General features: G+C 41.6%; 1 long non-coding RNA gene across 1 annotated transcript in view; it reads right to left on the minus strand.

Annotated features, from left to right (window-relative positions):
- The window catches only part of LOC125964327 (uncharacterized), a 124,045-nt gene extending 108,020 nt beyond the window's left edge, over positions 1-16,025 (minus strand). The window contains exon 1 of the long non-coding RNA XR_007477264.1: positions 15,891-16,025. This is a non-coding gene — a long non-coding RNA (uncharacterized LOC125964327). The remainder of the gene's footprint in view (positions 1-15,890) is intronic.
- Positions 16,026-17,772: the final 1,747 nt, after the last annotated feature.

Here is a 17,772-nt window from a genome sequence, read left to right on the forward strand (position 1 = left end):
ATTCCTCAAGGTCACTGACTTAAAGGTAGCTGCTACATTCTAGGCTCCCCATTTTTTCCTTTTTTCTTGGGGATGTGCTTTTCTCTTTTCAGCATCATAATCAATAGTTCACCTCTCCTTTGTAATGGATCATATGAGGCACCACTAGGCTACACTGTCACCTGACATTTAGTTTGGATGTTATTCTCCTGGATGGAAACAATTTTCTCTCTCTTCAATGCCTGGAATATTGAAAGGGCCTAAGCAAAAATGTCCAATTAGGTGTCAAGTCACAGTCTTGCTATAGGACTAAGAAAAGAGAACGCAGCCTCAGCTGCTCCCAATTCACCACAGACCAATGAAAAGCAAACTCAGTGTCAACTTGTCTCATAACAAAAGCCCATTTATTATTGAGAAAACGGACACGCACAAAATTAGATCAAAGGCCCACTACTTTTCATTCATGATGTACTATCCCTGATGAGAAACTGTAGATTTTTTTAATGACTAAAGAAGTTTTTAAATACTCCCAGTTCAACAACAAGGAAGTTTCAGGAGAAATCTCATCTGAGTTTTGCTACCCCGGGAGATGAACTGGTTTATAGCTGTTTTATCAAAGAACTTTGAAATATAAAATGCTCCTGACGGGTAGGAAAGGAAAGAAGAAGAACACTGTCCTCTAGGGAGACTTAGCACTGTAACATCCCTGTCCCCACTAGGCTCCTTGGGGATGGTCACCCCTCACGTGTTCACCCCCAGAGACAGAGTCATAAAGGAGCAGGTAGGCTAAGCATGCACCCAAGTTCTCCAGGATTCCACTACCTGGTGACCTTGTATAAATGTCAATTTCCTTGGGCTTCAGTTTTCTCATCTGACACACAGGAGCTGGATGCAAGAATATCCAAGAGCTGTTTTAGATTTGAAATTTGATGACCCTTAGATGGAAGAGAGAACGGGAATAGCATAACGTTAGAGGTAAGAGAGAGCAAGAGAGGGGGGAAGAAATTAGGGAGTGAGGAGACAGAAAACAGAAAACCAGAAGAGCCGTGTAACAGGAAACAGAAGGGTAGACGAAGTGGGGAGGTAAGGACAAAACAAAGATGAGGCCAACGCAACTTTAGTTCTAGTAAACACTAAGGATAATGATGGTTTCTATTTATTCAGCACCTACCGTGCTGTATATACATTTTCTCTAATATTCACAACTTGCTGAGGTTGTATTAATATATCCATCTTACAGATGAGGCAACTGAGGTTCAGAGAGGTTAAGAACCTGGTCTAAGTTCGCACTGCTAATAATTAATTAGACCGTGATTGAACCCAAGAACCCAAGCCCGCCTTCCCACCACATTATACTGCCTCCTAAACCATTCTCCCAATTGTTTAGCAACAGATCCAGTGCTCTCTTCTGCTTTAGTTTATAAAGTGTAGTTCAAGTAGAGGATCCTTGAAGAGTCCAAGAAGGCAGCATCTTCAACCAAAAGCAGTTTTGAATGTGCCTCTGATGGAGAAAGGAGGGATCAAGGTGAATATGCTCTAAATCATTGACAAGAAGTATCACGTTGGGCTTCCCTGGTGGCGCAGTGGTTGAGAGTCCGCCTGCCGATGCAGGGGACACGGGTTCATGCCCCGGTCTGGGAGAATCCCACATGCCGCCGAGCGACTGGGCCCGTGAGCCATGGCCGCTGGGCCTGCGCATCCAGAGCCTGTGCTCTGCAGCGGGAGAGGCCACGGTGGTGAGAGGCCCGCGTACCGCAAAAAAAAAAAAAAAAAAAAAAGAAGTATCACATTGTAGGGTGAATCCTACTATAGGGAGATGGTGTAGCAAAGAGAGAGACAAGCACTTGCTTAGAAATCAGGAAAGCAGGGTCTAGATTCTTGCCACAAATTTCTTGAATGGCTGTGCATGAGCCCGACCTGCCTTACCTCCCTCCAAGTACTGCAGAATACCTGGGTCCACCTGTGCTGTTAGGTAAAAGGTGTGGGATACAAGCAAGGGTTGTAAGTGAGGGGAGTGGGGAGATCAGAGCTCTTTCTGCAGAGTACACCAAGGTCCTACAAACTGCAGACACCTATTCATTGCTTCAGGAAAGTCAGGCAGAGCCTTAAGAAAATTCATGATTAAAAAAAAGAACCTTTCAGTGAAGACAAACTAGTATGTGAGTGGGATTGCTAAAGTCTTTACCATTTCGTGCAAGACTCAAGCCTGACTCCTGTTAAATAGAAAGCTCCTGAGTACATCTGAAAGGTGGTTAGATTTACAAAAGTTCCATTTGTCCACACCCTTTCACACAGCCTTGCATTAACAAAGAAGAGTTACACGGGTATGAGTCCATGTGATATGGGAAAACGTGTAAAAGAAGAAGCAAAGCAAACGAATTTGTGCAGGCCACGAGGCTAAGACCCAGAGAGAAAGCAGATGAGACTAAAAATGAATCCTGCAGCAGGAAAAACAGTTTAGTATGAATGGCAGCCATGAACCACCACTGGCCCCTACTCTGGTTTCCACATCACCACGTCCCTATGGGTTCTGACTACTCCTTATCTTCCATTCCCTTTATATTAGGAAGTACAGGAAACGTTCAGAGGAATTTCATCCACCCAGGAACATTTTAGATTTGATAGATTTCTTTTTTACCCTATATGCAAGGTTGGAACTAAATATCTTCCTTATTCACTGTTCCTGGATAAAGTGGCTTTTAAAAGTTATTTATGTTGTCATTTCCACTTGTGCTTTCACTCACACACACAATAAAAATGAAACTGAGAGGGGCTTCCCTGGTGGCACAGTGGTTGAGAGTCCGCCTGCCGATGCAGGGGACACGGGTTCGTGCCCTGGTCCGGGAAGATACCACATGCCGCGGAGCGGCTGGGCCCATGAGCCATGGCCGCTGGGCCCGCGCATGCGGAGCCTGTGCGCCGCAACGCGAGAGGCCCCAACAGTGAGAGGCCCGCGTACCGCAAAACAATAAATAAATATAAAAATGAAACTGAGAATGATTGATGTTCCTCTTTTTAGTGATGAATGTGTCCTTTGGAGAATTTTTTTCATATTCGTTTTCTTTGCCTAACGTAGTTTTTCCCCTTCTTCCATCCAATCTTTTATTTCTTTCCCTTGCATTATCTGAAACTTCTATAGAGCCCTAAAAGGACAAGGGCTGCTCCCTGGTCCTCACCATTACCCATGAGCCAACGCAAGCGGCAGTTCCAACATTATGAAAATGGAAACACCTCATTCCATTTAACTAAACATCAGCACAACCATCAGAGATTCTTTTTCGAGGACAGTCCAAAGGCAAGCAAGTTGCAGCTGAACAAATAACTTCACCTAGAGAGGAAATGGCATCCATAACGACTGATGTTGAACCAAAAAGTATGTTAGGAGAGATGGTGCTAGAGGGCTTGCTGAGTAATGCAGAGATCACTGCATGGTCATTCAATAAATAATTACAAAACACTGACTGTGTACTAGGCCCTGGGCTAGGAAATTAGAGTTCAAGGGAAATAACGCACAGTCCCCAGACTGGAGGAGCTCAGAGTCTAGGTGGTGGGAGGCCAAAATCCAGGTGAAAAATAAATGGAAATGTAAAGTCTTCCTTTCCTCCCTCTGCTTCTTGAGTTTGCAGAGACAAATGTCCCTAGGATTTCCCTGGGAGCCTTCAAAAAGGGATCAAAACTCACTCAACAAAAAAAAGTTTCCTGGAGTCCAGTTTCCTGCATGTTTCATGTCAGGCTCAATCTAACCCAAGCAAGTATCATTTTTAGGTAAGGCATATTGGCACAACAGAGAGCCATCTGGTAATGGTTTGTTCATCTAGAAAATATATATTATGGACCTACTGTGTACTAGACACAGTTCTAGGTGCTGGGTGAAGGATACAAAGATGAATTAATCAGGGCTTCATTCCTCAAGCCACTTAACAACTGATCAAGAAGTAACAGATGGCCATCCAAGGCCCCGTGTGTGTTACTTTGCAATAAATTTATTCATTTGTGCCAAAACACCTATTTCACTCATACTGTGCACATCATGTATGTGAAACTAAATGATGCTCAGGCTTCTCCTTGAAGAGCTCAAAGAAATATGATCCGTGGGATGTATACAAAAGGCACTCAGACATGGGGAAGGAGTTGACATTAGGGTTGAGGTTTGAAGGATGAGTAAAAATTAACCAGGAAGAGAATGCGAAAAGGACATTCAAGAGAAAAGAAGCAACAAGTGTAAAGATATGGAGCTGTGAGAGAGTAGGGTGAATTCCATACGGGGGAACATCTTCAGTTCTCTGAAGAAGAGGCAGGAAATGATGCTGCAAAGGTGTCTGGGACTACATAACCAACTCTGCCCTATACCAAAGAATGGGATCAAAGTCACCAAGGATCCTCTTTGGTACTCGTCTGTAAACATTAATCTCACTAAAGTGAGACCAAAGTCCATGCCTTTATTGAAAGTGCTGGTATATGAAAGTATTGGTTAGGCATGGCATGTAAACATAGTTGTAGGAATGGAAACACATCATCATTTGCTGCAGACATTAAGGACTTCTATGAAGGTAAGAGAGTTTCTGGAAAGCGGGCAGTGATTACAGTCAATAAGAGACGTGCTCCAGAGCCTCTGCCTGGTCTTTAGGCTGTGACCTGTCTTCAAGGACCGCGAATTCAGTCGTTTCAGTTCTTCCAACCACCTGACAGTGAAACAGCTGTTTAGATTAAGGAGCCTAGTGATAACCTGCTGAGTGACTCAGGGACATGGCTCATGACCTGGCCACGTGCCACAGCACCTGTCATGACAGGTTTCGAGACAAGAAGGGCTAGAGTGTGTGGGAGGCAGGCAGTGAGGGGATGTGCCAGTGGACAAGTGAACGTTACAGACTTCATCAGGGAAGGAAGGAAGAGGTCCAGCTGCTGAAACCAGAGAGGTCTAGACAGATCCCCAGCAGCCTGCCTTAGGAACTGGGAGCATTTTTGTTGCTTGTGTGATGCAGAGGCTGGGGAGAACCGAGGTTGTACAGGGACTCGGGGACTCAAAGGAAAAGGGAGAGAAGTAGACCAAGGCTCAGTTTCTGAATAAGAGAGAGGAGATGGTTCACAGGCAACATAGTGAGACTCAGGTCACAGAAGGACTGGGCAGGACTTCAATGAGACTGGCTAATTGTCAAAAATAATAAAACTGAAAAGGACATGCAGAACTACAGAGCTGAGGGACAACAGTGATCCCAGGTTCCGGGGTCAAGGGACTTTGGCTTCAGGAGCCAGCGAGCTAAGGAGCTGGAGCTAAGGGACCCACAAGAGCTGTACCTCACACAAGGCTAAAAAGTAAGAGGAACTGCACTGTCTGATTCAGACATAGCTTTAGGTTGTTTGCGTTTCCAGTTCCCCCTTCGGTGCCACTTTCTGTAGGGCTGCTTTTTTCCTGGAGGTGAAAGTGTGAATAGATTGTTGTTTCTTCCTCCCACCTTCAACTTTAGCCAAGTTTGCAAATAGCTAAATCTAAAAACATGCTCCATACTGGTGCACCGTGTGTGTGCGTGCGTGTGCGTGCAAGCTCACGTGCACGTCTGCCTATCTGGAACTAGGTCTAGGTCGCTACAATATCCCAAGGCAATATGAGCATAAAAATTGTTACCATTTATCAAGCACTTACTATGGGCACAGTGAGGGATTCTTGAATCTCTAATCCCTATAATGCCAGAGGATAGGATTTCATTTATTCCTTTACAAGGCTAATGCTGAGCCTCTCCAGTGCCCCCCAGAACAGAGTTTATGATAGAAAATAATATAATACATGAATATAATATCATCACACCTAGGCAAGGTCTAGAAAAGTAATGTCTACACTTAGACAACTAGCCGGACCATTCTACCTGAAATGGCTAAGTCAGCCACCCGACTGATCTGACTGATTTCATCCAGTGAACTGACTGACTGGCTCGGTGGAATAACAGTTACTTCAGCGTCATGTTGCCACAGCTTTGCAATGTGTCTCTGCTGATGAAATGAAGTGAAAGGCGATGAAATTACTACAGATATTTCCCATTTCAAAGATGCTAGCCTGGATGGTTAAAACCTCAGGAACTTTTGCCATAAGCCAAACTGTATGACGTAGAATGAAAAAGGGACCCCATGGACAGATCCCTAGACTGGGTTTGCCTTTGTGCCTGGTGTTGCTTTATTTTGGTTTTTTGGTTTTGGTTTTGGTTTTGTATTTTTTTGGCCCTGGGTTTGCTTTTGTCCACCTAAATCTCAACTCTGGCTACTCATTAGAATCATCTACAAAGCTTTCAAAACCATTCATGCAGGAGGGTCCCAAAGACACTGATTAAACTGGTCTGGATGGGAACCTGGACAAGGGTACCTATTTTTAAAACTTCCCAGGTGATGATAACAAACAGCCCTGATTGAGAATCCTGGCTTTTAGTGATATGGTCCCTCTGAGCCTCAGTTTCCTGTTTATTTAACAAGAATTTTGGACCAGGTGATACCTAGAGCCCTGTGCAATTCTAAGATTCCTTGCTAATTTTGATCCCATCCCCAGATGACAGGCAGCTCTGAAAAGACCACTTTCTCTTTGGATAATTCAATTCCCGAATGCTGCCAAGACGGTTGACCTACCACGGTGGGCTGGCATGTAGGTTCATGAGATCGTATTTGCAAAGTGTTTAGAGCTCTGGGGGAGGAATCTCTAATACATGCAGCTAAAGAATGATTACAGCAACATTAATACATTTTTTTTTTTAGGAAGAGTAAACCACAGTTCCTAAACTCGCATATGCCATAAGTAGACCATCCTCCCTGGATGGAGAGTGGCAGCGTGGAAAGTAGATAAAAGAAGGTCTGCTCTTGTTAAGACTAGATGCCAGGTCAAGGCTTCATGAGACATGTCTATGCAATCACAATTGATACGGACTGGACTTTAATCTATGCAACGTCCTCTGGTCCCCAAGCACACCTCTGGTAGACTCGTGACCCGCGTCTTTGTGGGTCTACTTCCATGTAATAGGGACAGACGATTAATCTCTGGGCCTTTTCCAAGAATAAATAGTCATCAGTGGGACTCTATTTCTAAGATGTTACTTCCTGTGCTGTTTTTGACACATTAAAATTAGAAGAGACAAAATAACCTTCTTTAAGAACTGATTCATTTGACCTGCCCATGCATAGGCTATAGCAACAGAAACAGATTGCAAAGACTCTAGAGACCGACAGAGGCGAATCTGTGTCTGGCTCTACCTCTTATAAACTCCATGACTTCTGGAAAGTCTCTTACTTTCTTCTACCTTATTTTCTTCTAGATAACAGATGAAAAGCACCTAGCAAAATGCCTAGCATAGTTCAATAAATATTTAGTTTCCAATCTCTGTATCATACATGGGGAACCACGGGTAGATAGTATCAGGGATTTACAAGTAACAGTCACTCTGCCCAGATGGCACTGAAGGCCTCTGGTAAGCCAGATCTTTTGTTTTTCATGGCCCATCTGCAATCTCATTCATTCATCCCCTGACTTACATTCAACCAGTTTCTACGTTCTGTCTAATATAGACCCAGAGACAGACTTTGTCATTAATGATCAATTAATAACTGAAATTCTAGGGAACTTGAAACACTCCATTTTAGAGTTCTTTCCAAACAACTGGGATGCACCAAGTGATCCGAAAATTTATATCACTGTTTTATTTATGAATCAATAATTCTGATCATAACATGAACTGATGAGATAAAAATTAACTTGGAATCTTGAAGAAGGCTGGATTCATGTATAGGTTTAAGCATTTCAACAAAAACACCAATAGGTTTTCTTTGGAACTTGGAAAACTTATTCTAAAATTCCTCTGTTACAACAAATAGTTTAAAATGGTTTTCAGCTTTTTTGAAAAAGAAAATTACAAAGTGTGATGCTGACAACAAAAAGAGACCAGCGGAACTGAATGGAGACTCAGGAACAGACCCAGGTCTATGCAAGCATTTAATACATGATAAAAAGAGTATCTCAGTTTAGTTGGGAGGGCAGGATTAGTCAATAAATATTGCTGGGGCCATTGGTTAACTATTTGGGAAAAAGTTCATTTGGCATCTCAATCCAAATCATTCACCACATTAAAAGGTAGATAGAATGAAATATGTTAAAAAAAATCCATAACACAACTCAATGGAAATACAAAGTAGTATCTCATGCATGTCTAGAAAAGACTTTCTAAGTTTAAAAGCAATTTAAAAATTAAAAGAAAAAGGAAGAAAATTTGACAACATGAAATTTTAAAACTGCATAAAAATTATGTAAAAGGCTTTTGAACTGGGAAAATTTACAACAAACAATGGTTACTCCTGATATCATCCAAATAATTTAGAAAAACACTGAGACTATTAGGTTAAAAGTCTGTGGACATGAACAAAAAATACACACACACTTAGGGGAAGGACAGGACTAAAGATGCAGACATAGAGAATGGACTTGAGGACACGGGGAGGGGGAAGGATAAGCTGGAACAAGTGAGAGAATGGCATAGACTTACAGATACTACCAAATGTAAAATAGATAGCTAGTGGGAAGCAGCCGCATAGCACAGGGAGATCAGCTTGGTGCTTTGTGACCACCTAGAGGGGTGGGATAGGGAGGGTGGGAGGGAGATGCAAGAGGGACGGGATATGGGGATATATGCATACATATAGCTGATTCACTTTGCTATACAGCAGAAACTAACACAACATTGTAAAGCAATTATACTCCAATAAAGATGTTTAAACAAAAAGAGTTAGTCAACCAGATTAGGTAATAGAATCAGCAGCAGCAGTAATAGCAGCTACAGCCATAAAAGTGCCAGATAATTTAAACTGAGGACAAGGCAGAATCTGGATATTCATTAACACAGGGGATTATTTTAAAGAGACCATTTGCCAGAAAATGACAAAATCATTGGGAATATCAGAGGTTGGCAAAAGAGCCTTGCTACCATGTGAAGTTCTAGGACTGAGTCCATGGACTCTCCTGAACAGTGGTTTACAAGCCACTTAATATTGGTTTGTAGATTTCAAAAAGCCTAAAAATCCCTGCTTACTGTGTATACAAAACCCTTGTCCTAACTTGACCAAATGTTCTCAGAGAACCTATCTGTATTACAGTGAACTGGAAGCAGGAAGAGAAAGAGACACTGAGCCACAACTGAAACCTAAACCACAACTGAATAATGTTCCCTAAATAATAGAAATTGCATATGCTGGTGTTGCCTGATTTAACATGATACTGTAGGAGGACAAGTTGAGTTAACTGTAACTTATATGAAGCCCAGAAATAAGTCAGTACCCATATAGTCCAGTTCTTGCATGAAATCACATTCAGAGAAGCACAGTTCAGAAACCAAAAGCGTATTAAAAGGAATTCACATCTTTACATGCATCTCTCTAAGAATGTAGAGTGAGGTTGAATTGATAACTCACAATAACACTTCTCAAATGCCCATTCCCTCCCCTCCCCAAGTCTTTCTCATTCCACAAATGCTCCACAACCTCTCATAGCCAAACTCCACCACATTCTCTAATCTCTGCCCCTGTGTCTCTTTAAAAATCTCTGCTACCTTCCTTGGTCCTTTCAGATACTCCAATCCTTTTCCCCCCAATTTTCATGATTCTGCTTCACAAGTCCAGAGTCTGGATGGTACAGACTAAACTCTTCAGGAGAGATGGCAGGAAAAGGTAAGGAGGAATGCAGGCTAGAAGCACAAATTAATAAATCATCTACCTATCACGCATTCAATTTTCAGTTATAATTTTAAAGATGAGTCAGAAACTGACAGACCAAATTTGACGTTAATTGCTACCCACGTATTTAGGTACATTTTAGTGCAATTTTCATGGAAGTAGCATTCATGTCTTGTCTTTGTGCTCCAGCAGCCATAGCATCTAGAAGGCCTGACATATAGGAGCTATAAAATAGAGACACACTAGCTGATAAGACAATTAGAGCAGTTTGGAGGCTAGCAAAGAAATTTCCTCAAATAGCACAGCTTTGGGGCTTCTGACCTTGTCTGTTAATTCCTTGAAGAGTGTCAGCTCCTGCCTTTCCTAGACCCTTGCAGATGACACCTCTAAATGCTCCTACTCATAAACACAAGAAGAGAATGTCTAAATCCTCAGCCCATCAGTGACTGAAAGGCTCCCCTACGCGCCATTATGTTGGCTTGGTCTGTGTACTTAACGTCGTGCATGCTTTGGGTCTCTTGCTTTAATAATGCTGATCAAGATGAAGTAAATATAGGAAAACTTTGTTCTTGGGTTTCACACAACATTATTCTATTAGCCTGACTTCTCAGAAGCAACTTTTATGTTGTGTTATTCTATTTGTTCTAAAAGATCAAAAACGAAGTTCAGCAATACATTAGATTAGCGTGTTTCTTGCCTGACCTAAGTCAGCATATGCCCAACTCTAATTCAGCTCATTTTGAATGATTACCCTTGGAAAATCTAAAAGATGTAAAAGAAAGAGCTTAGAACAACGATATCAATTAAAATTCTCTTTTGCTTGGAAACCAGGTGATAATGAATAGCATGTATCTCCAAGGGGACGACAATGGGAAGATGCATGTACAAAGAATAACAAATGGTTTATGAGTAATGTAAATTCACAAGAACTGTTCAATTAAGGTTTCTGAATTTTTTAAGAATTCTACTCAGTGTTAAAATCAGTGAATACAGTATTGGTTTTTATATACTGATGGATCCTTGTTAGGAGACAAAAATCACATAAATTATTTTAGCTGAGAGAATTTAGTATAAAGAATTAAACTCTGGGCTTTCTAGTGAGTTATTTGTAGTGAGGTGGATGGACCTAGAGTCTGTCATATAGAGTGAAGTAAGTCAGAAAGAGAAAAACAAATACAGTATGCTAACACATATATATGGAATCAAAAAAAAAAAAGGTTCTGAAGAACCTAGGGGCAGGACAGGAATAAAGACACAGATGTAGAGAATGGACTTGAGGACACGGGGAGGGGGAAGGGTAAGCTGGGACGAAGTGAGAGAGTAGCATTGACATATACACTACCAAATGTAAAATAGATAGCTAGTGGGGAGCAGCTGCATTGCACGAGAAGATCAGCTCAGTGCTTTGTGACCACCTAAAGGGGTGGGATAGGGAGGGTGGGAGGGAGACACAAGAGGGAAGAGATATGGGGATATATGTATATGTATAGCTGATTCACTTTGTTATACAGCAGAAACTAACACAACATTGTAAAGCAGTTACACTCCAATAAAGATGTCTAAAAAAAGAGAATTAAACTAAGTAAAAGAATGAAAAACTGAAAAACTAAGAATTCAAAAAAATTAAAGAACAATAAAGTGTCATGAAACTAACAACCATAGGAAGCAGCTACTACCTCTAGGGTTAGGACAACAAAGGGAAGACGTTGGAACTATTAAAATTAGAACTTTGGACAAGGAGCCCCATGGAGCTGATATTCAGATCTCTGAAGAAAAGATGTTCCTCAGCTGTAGCAGGTGTCTCTGAGTTTGGAGGAGGGACCCCATGGGGCAGGGATTCAGACTTCTCAGAGGGGATGCTTAATGACAGCTGCTGGTGTCCCAGAGGGACACAATGAAACTTAATTCTGCAAAGGTTAGAAAATCTGCAAACTGAATTCAATTGCTTCTATGCGAATTAAGTGCCACTGTCGGAGAGTGATACTGATGAGAAACCAAGCTGGCCAGAAGAATGGGAAGAACCTCCTTTCTTCTTTCTCCCCCAGATTTGTAGTTCTCGCTGATGCCCCCTTTGTCAGAGTCTAACAGTAAGCTAACTGACAAGAAAATCTTACTTGCAGAATCCAGCCCTAACATCACAAAGCAGAGTATAAAGGGTGGATTTGGACCTGACACACAATTTCAGGCTCAATCTCACAAGCTGCATAACTGATGCAATCTACCCCTTTGGTACTCAGCATCCATTCACACTTATTCTACATATATCTGAACTTTCATACAGCAACAAAAAGAACTCCGTATATGCACCTAACATAATGGAACTATCCTTTAGACAAGTGAAGGCATTCTCACTCTCCCCAAAATGTGGAGATGCAAAGTCCCAACTATCATTGTATCCCTCTTTGAGCTATGTTAATGACACCTCAAATTCAGTCACAGCCATATGTAAATGTTCTGTTATCTAAAGATGATGTTGTAAAGTTTACCTCCAACAAAACTTGCATAAGTTTCTAAAGAAAAGGAAACTGTATATGTGTATGTACACACATACACCGACAAGAAAGAAGATATGTAAATAGCTGCTGCAGACCTCATTTCAGCCTTTGCTGATATTTATAACCCCTTTCTTCTTCATCCCATTCATGTTTTCTTTGTCCTCAGGCAGGGCCTCAGGTAGTCAGGATTCTCTACCCTACATGCAGACCAAAACTTTATTTCTGAAGGCTCTAAATCTCTAGTTTTCCTATCTTTTTTTAGTTTCTGTAGTTTCCTATTAACTTTTGCTCTTGAACAGGAAGTACCAAGAAATCTCCAAAAAATTTCCTGGGTTCCAAACATATTCCTCTGATGTAGTTTGAATGTTCATGTCCCTCCAAAATTCATACGTTGAAAACCTAATGCCCATGGTAATGGTATTGGGAAGTGGGGCCTTTGAAAGGTGATTAGGTCATGAGGATGGAGCCCTCACAAATGGGATTAGTGCCTTTATAAAAGAGACCCCAGAGAGATCTTTTGTCCTTCTACCATGTGAGACTACATACAACAAGAAGTCTGAAGCCCTGAAGAGGGCCCTCACCTGACCATGTCTGAGACCATCCTTGTCTGATCTCAGACTTTCAGCATCTAGAACTGTGAGAAATAAATTTCTGTTCTTTTTAAACTAAACAGTATATGGTATTTTGTTACCAAAAAGACTAAGACATCCTCATTGCCACGATTGTATAGCAGGAATCCAGTTCCCCACTGGAAATTAGAATCAAGCAGTAGAATAACCTCCTTCTTGACCTGTTAGTTCAATGACATGAGGACTCAAGTGGCAGTCTCAACACTTAGTTCAACAGAACCACTGTGGTGTCCCCCTTGGGAACCAAGACCACCAAACCATCTGTAAACCAGGCCTACCCAAGGTTTGTTCCTTCTCAGTCATAAGTTCATAAGGAATTCTCCATGAAGCCATAGGTATGGAAGAAAGAAAAAGACAATACACCAGCAGTTAGTGCTGAAGGAGCCTGAGGTACCTGCTCATGCAACTCCCTTGTTGTGTTGTTTAGCACAAGCTCAGCTGAATTTCTTATTTGCCATTTTCCATTTGATAATTGGTTGCTATTGCTCATACCTAAATTTAGGGCTCAGTGGCTCAGAGAACACCTGATTTATGACAGAAATCTTAGGTCATCTAGTCACTTAATGTCTAATGATTAAACATTCAGTCTCTCCTGAGGCCTAGTAGCAAATCTGGAGCTATTTCTCAAAAGAATAGCTACCTGTAAAAGAGAGCATGGGTTTGCTCAAAAGCTCTAGATTTTCTGCCCTATAATTCTCCTATTAATGCTTGTCAAAGCCCTCATAGTGCATCACTAGATCCCACAGGCTTTTCAGTACCATCAGATCATAAACCCTAAGTGAAAAAGAAGCTTTCATTGCAACTTGGACTTGCTACACAGCCTTCTTTTGCTGTTCTCATTCAAAAGTGGCAGCCTACAGTTACTCAGTAGGAGGTATCAAACACTCAGATATGATACACGTTGCCTCCAAAATCCAAAAAGGCCTACCTAGCATTGTGCCTCTTTTTGTTATTTGGTAGTGCAAGGTGCAGCAACTTGTCTTTCACCCTTGTGGTGGTACCTCAGAAATTTCGCTGAGTTGGTTTGGCGGGTCTCTAAATTTTCATGGGTTTATTACCCAGTCTTTATTTCTCATATGTCTTACTAAGGCATCTAAATAACTTGCTATTTCCTGTTCATCAGAGACAATAAGCATATCATCAACAACGCATCACTTCTACCATCAGTGGGGAAATGTGATGTTGTTTAAAATGTCAGGGTATTCTCTGTGTAAGATATTATGACAGAAAACAAGAAAATTAATGTAGTGCTGAGGAAGGACCACGAAAGTTTATTATAGGTCCTACCATGCAAAACAAACTACCTTTGTGGTTCTTGCAAATTAATATGGAGGGGAAAAAGCATTTTCCAGGTCAATAGCTGCACACCAGATGCCAGGTTGTGATTTGCTTTACTATCTGCTTCAGTAAAGGTGCCACATCTTGAGCAGCAGCTGCAATTAAACTCAACACCTGATTAAATGTACACTATTCCACGGTCATTCTCCAAGATCCATCCTACTTCTGCAGAGTCCAAACAAGCAAATTAAATAGAGATGCAACTCATATCATTATACCTGCATCTTCCAAGTCTTTGATGGTGGCAACAATCCCTGCAATTTCTCCAGAGATGCAGTATTGCTTTTGTTTACCATCCTGGCAGGAAGGGGAAGTTCTAGGGGCATCCACGTGGTCCTTTGTATCTAATGTCTTTACTTCATAAGTCAGGAAAGCTGTGTGATGATCCTTCCAACTGACAACTATGTCTATTCAAATTAAGCAGTCAGTAACTTAGGAAATAACAGGAGTCTGCAGATCTATTGAGCCCACAGTGATTCAAATTTAGGCCAAAAACTCCCTATGTATCACTTGACCACCATACACGCTACTTTGACTAGTGGACAACAGTGGCATTTTGGTTCCCCTGGATTTAGCATCAATTCAGAGCCTTGTAGTAATCCTTCAAAAGTCTGGGTATTTCCTTTTTCCCAGTGTTTATTCACTCTAGTAAAATGCTACAGTTCCATTTGGAGAAAGATTTTCAGCACATGAAAAATTTTCTGACATGATCTTATACTTCAGAAAAATAAGGGTTTTTCGTGAAAGCATTTATGGTAGAGCAAAAAGATGAAATATTTGTTTCTGTCCATTCATTCAAAAAATATTAAGTGGGGCTTCCCTGGGGACGCAGTTGTTGAGAATCTGCCTGCTAATGCAGGGTACACGGGTTCGAGCCCTGGTCTGGGAAGATCCCACATACCACAGAGCAAGTAGGCCCGTGAGCCACAACTACTGAGCCTGCGCGTCTGGAGCTTGTGCTCCGCAACAAGAGAGGCCGCGATAGTGAGAGGCCCGCGCACCGTGATGAAGAGTGGCCCCCACTTGCCGCAACTAGAGAAAGCCCTCACACAGAAACGAAGACGCAGCACAGCCAAAAATAAATAAATAAATAAACAAATGTGGGGTTTAAAAAAAAAAAAATTAAGTGTACCAGAACTTGTTAAAGCTGACAGATATAAAGAAGTAACCCTAAGGATCTTACAATTTAGTAAACAGAAAAAGGAAATAATCTTATATTTCATATAACTTCAGATTGTGACAAATTCAACAAAAGGAATAAACAAGGTGATACGATAGAGATATCGGATGGAGATTTGGGGGGTGACACATCAGAAAAAGTGGTTGACAAAGGCTACTCTAAAAATGTGAAACTGAAGTTAAAACCTGAAGAAAACAATGAAACCAGCCATGACAAGCTGGTAGGATAACTTCCCAGGCAGAAAGAACAAGTCTGGAGGAGAGCCTGAGGCGGTATGAGCCAAAGGAACGGTGGTACGAGACGAACTTGGAGAGACAAGTTGAGGCCAACACGCAGGTCTTTATAAGTAAGGGATTTGTACAGTAAGTTCTGCTATACTACAACATACACATTTCTGAAAACCACAGAGCTATGCAAAATCCTACAGTGAAAACACAGGGCTCATGGGAAAACAAAGGGCTAAAGGTAAAAGACTCAAAAACTTTGCGACACTTTAAAAAATGACAGAAACCTAACATAGCAGCATATTTTTTAACAATTAAGTACATAGATACTACAAAAACCACGGCACTTTACCTTTAAAAAGACCCGAAGTTTGCTGGTGGAAGCGGGAGTCTGAAGGGTTGCAGTTCCGAGTTCTTCTGGAGTGGCGGAAGGAGGGTTATCTGAAACCCAGGAAGAGCTGTAACACCTGCTGTGCACAGGTGTGGCTCACAACCCTCAGTGAACCGCGGTGGCTGCTGGGTGTGTGAGGTGCGGGCACGTGTGCCTCATTCACCAGGGGCAGTTCCTGCATTCACCTGGTGTTTTTCACACATAAGCAAATGTGAAACTCGCATTATGCTTAAAATTGTTCCTTACACATAGCAGTCACTTCTTCAGAAAAGCATTACAGTAGAACTGACTGTATTTTATTTTAATGGTAGGGGAAGCCACTGGGAGGTTTTTAAATAGTGAAGTGGCATGATGGGATTGTGTTTTAAAAGCTTACCCTGGCTGATCTGTTGCAAATGGATACAGATGGGGTAGGAATGTTGTTTACTGGGTTGGGTAAGAGAGAGGGGTAGGTTGGAGGGAAGTGGTCTAGTGGGAATGACGAGTAGGCAGGTGGATCTATGCTTTCACTCTCAGTGGGAAGGTCAGAGCGAGAGATACAACCAGCACCTGGAGAGTATTTATGTAATGAGACTACATGAGATAAGCTAGGAGGGTGGAGGCCCGGGGCCATTCTCATCACTGCAAGGATGAATTAGAGACCCTATGCATGTCCACTTTTCTTGTTCTGATTGGGTGTCTAAAGGTTTCTATATATGGTCACAGCACCATGACAAAAAAAAAAAAAGAGAAAGAAAAGAAAGAAAGAGAGATGGAGGGAGGAAAGGGGAGAGGAGAGGGGAGGGGAGAGGGGGGAAGGGGAAGAGGGAAGAGAAGACGGGAGGGGAGGGGAGGGGAGGGGAGGGGAGGGGAGGGGAGGGGAGGGGAGGGGAGGGGAGGAGACACCATAAGATCCAGAACTCTGATCTATAATGCACTTATGGAAACCAAGCTGCTGCAAAGGCATAACTACATTACAGTTGGCCCTTGAACAACACAAGTTTAAACTGTGCAGGTCCACTTCCATGCAGATTGTTTTAAGAGTAAATACTACAGTACTTCATGATCTGGTTGGTTGAAGCTGCCCACAAGGCTCCTGTGGAGCCAATTATAAAGTATCTGCAGATTTTTGATTTTGCAGAGGGTCAGCGCCCCACCCGGTGCTGTTCAAGGGTCGACTGTATTTGGCAAGAATCCATGTATCTACTACACCTTCCGTCCTTTATACATAATTCTTTAACCCATTATTCAGTCTGGGATATTTTGTGGGGTTTTTGGTAGAAGGAGAAGTAAGCACTATTGTAGACTAAATAGGTATATATTTTGCATGTGTGCGTGAACACAGGTGAATTCTTTTTGATTGAAACTTTTTCTCATACATTTATCTACTCCTAAAGTGATAACTTTTAAGTGTTTAAAGCCTCTAAAAGAATGAAGAGCCAGTCCCCTCAAGGAATAAGTTGTTAAAATGGACCACTGTCCTCCTCTAGATAAGAGCTTAATAAAATATAAATATAGTAATTTTGTAAATGGCATCAGAAAATCTAGTTTGTCACTGATGCTATTGCATTCAAATGGCCACTGTTTTTGACAACAATTACAACCACCAGCCAGATAGGCCTCCTAACCAGGTCATGTGCTAGTACAACATCTGCTCTATCTCCAGTCCTCTGCCTATTACTAGTTTCATCGCAACCAAACTTGCTCTTCTTCCATTCCTGACTCTGGTACTTAAAAAATGTTTTAAATCTGTTTATTATATTTAATAACTCTTTATCTTAGAATAATTCTAGAGTTACCAAAAAACTGCTAAGATAGTATAGTGTTCTCATATATCCTGCATGCAGTTTCCCCTTTAATTAAT

This window comes from Orcinus orca, chromosome 4, assembly GCF_937001465.1.
Source record: "Orcinus orca chromosome 4, mOrcOrc1.1, whole genome shotgun sequence".
Classification (NCBI taxonomy): domain Eukaryota; kingdom Metazoa; phylum Chordata; class Mammalia; order Artiodactyla; family Delphinidae; genus Orcinus; species Orcinus orca.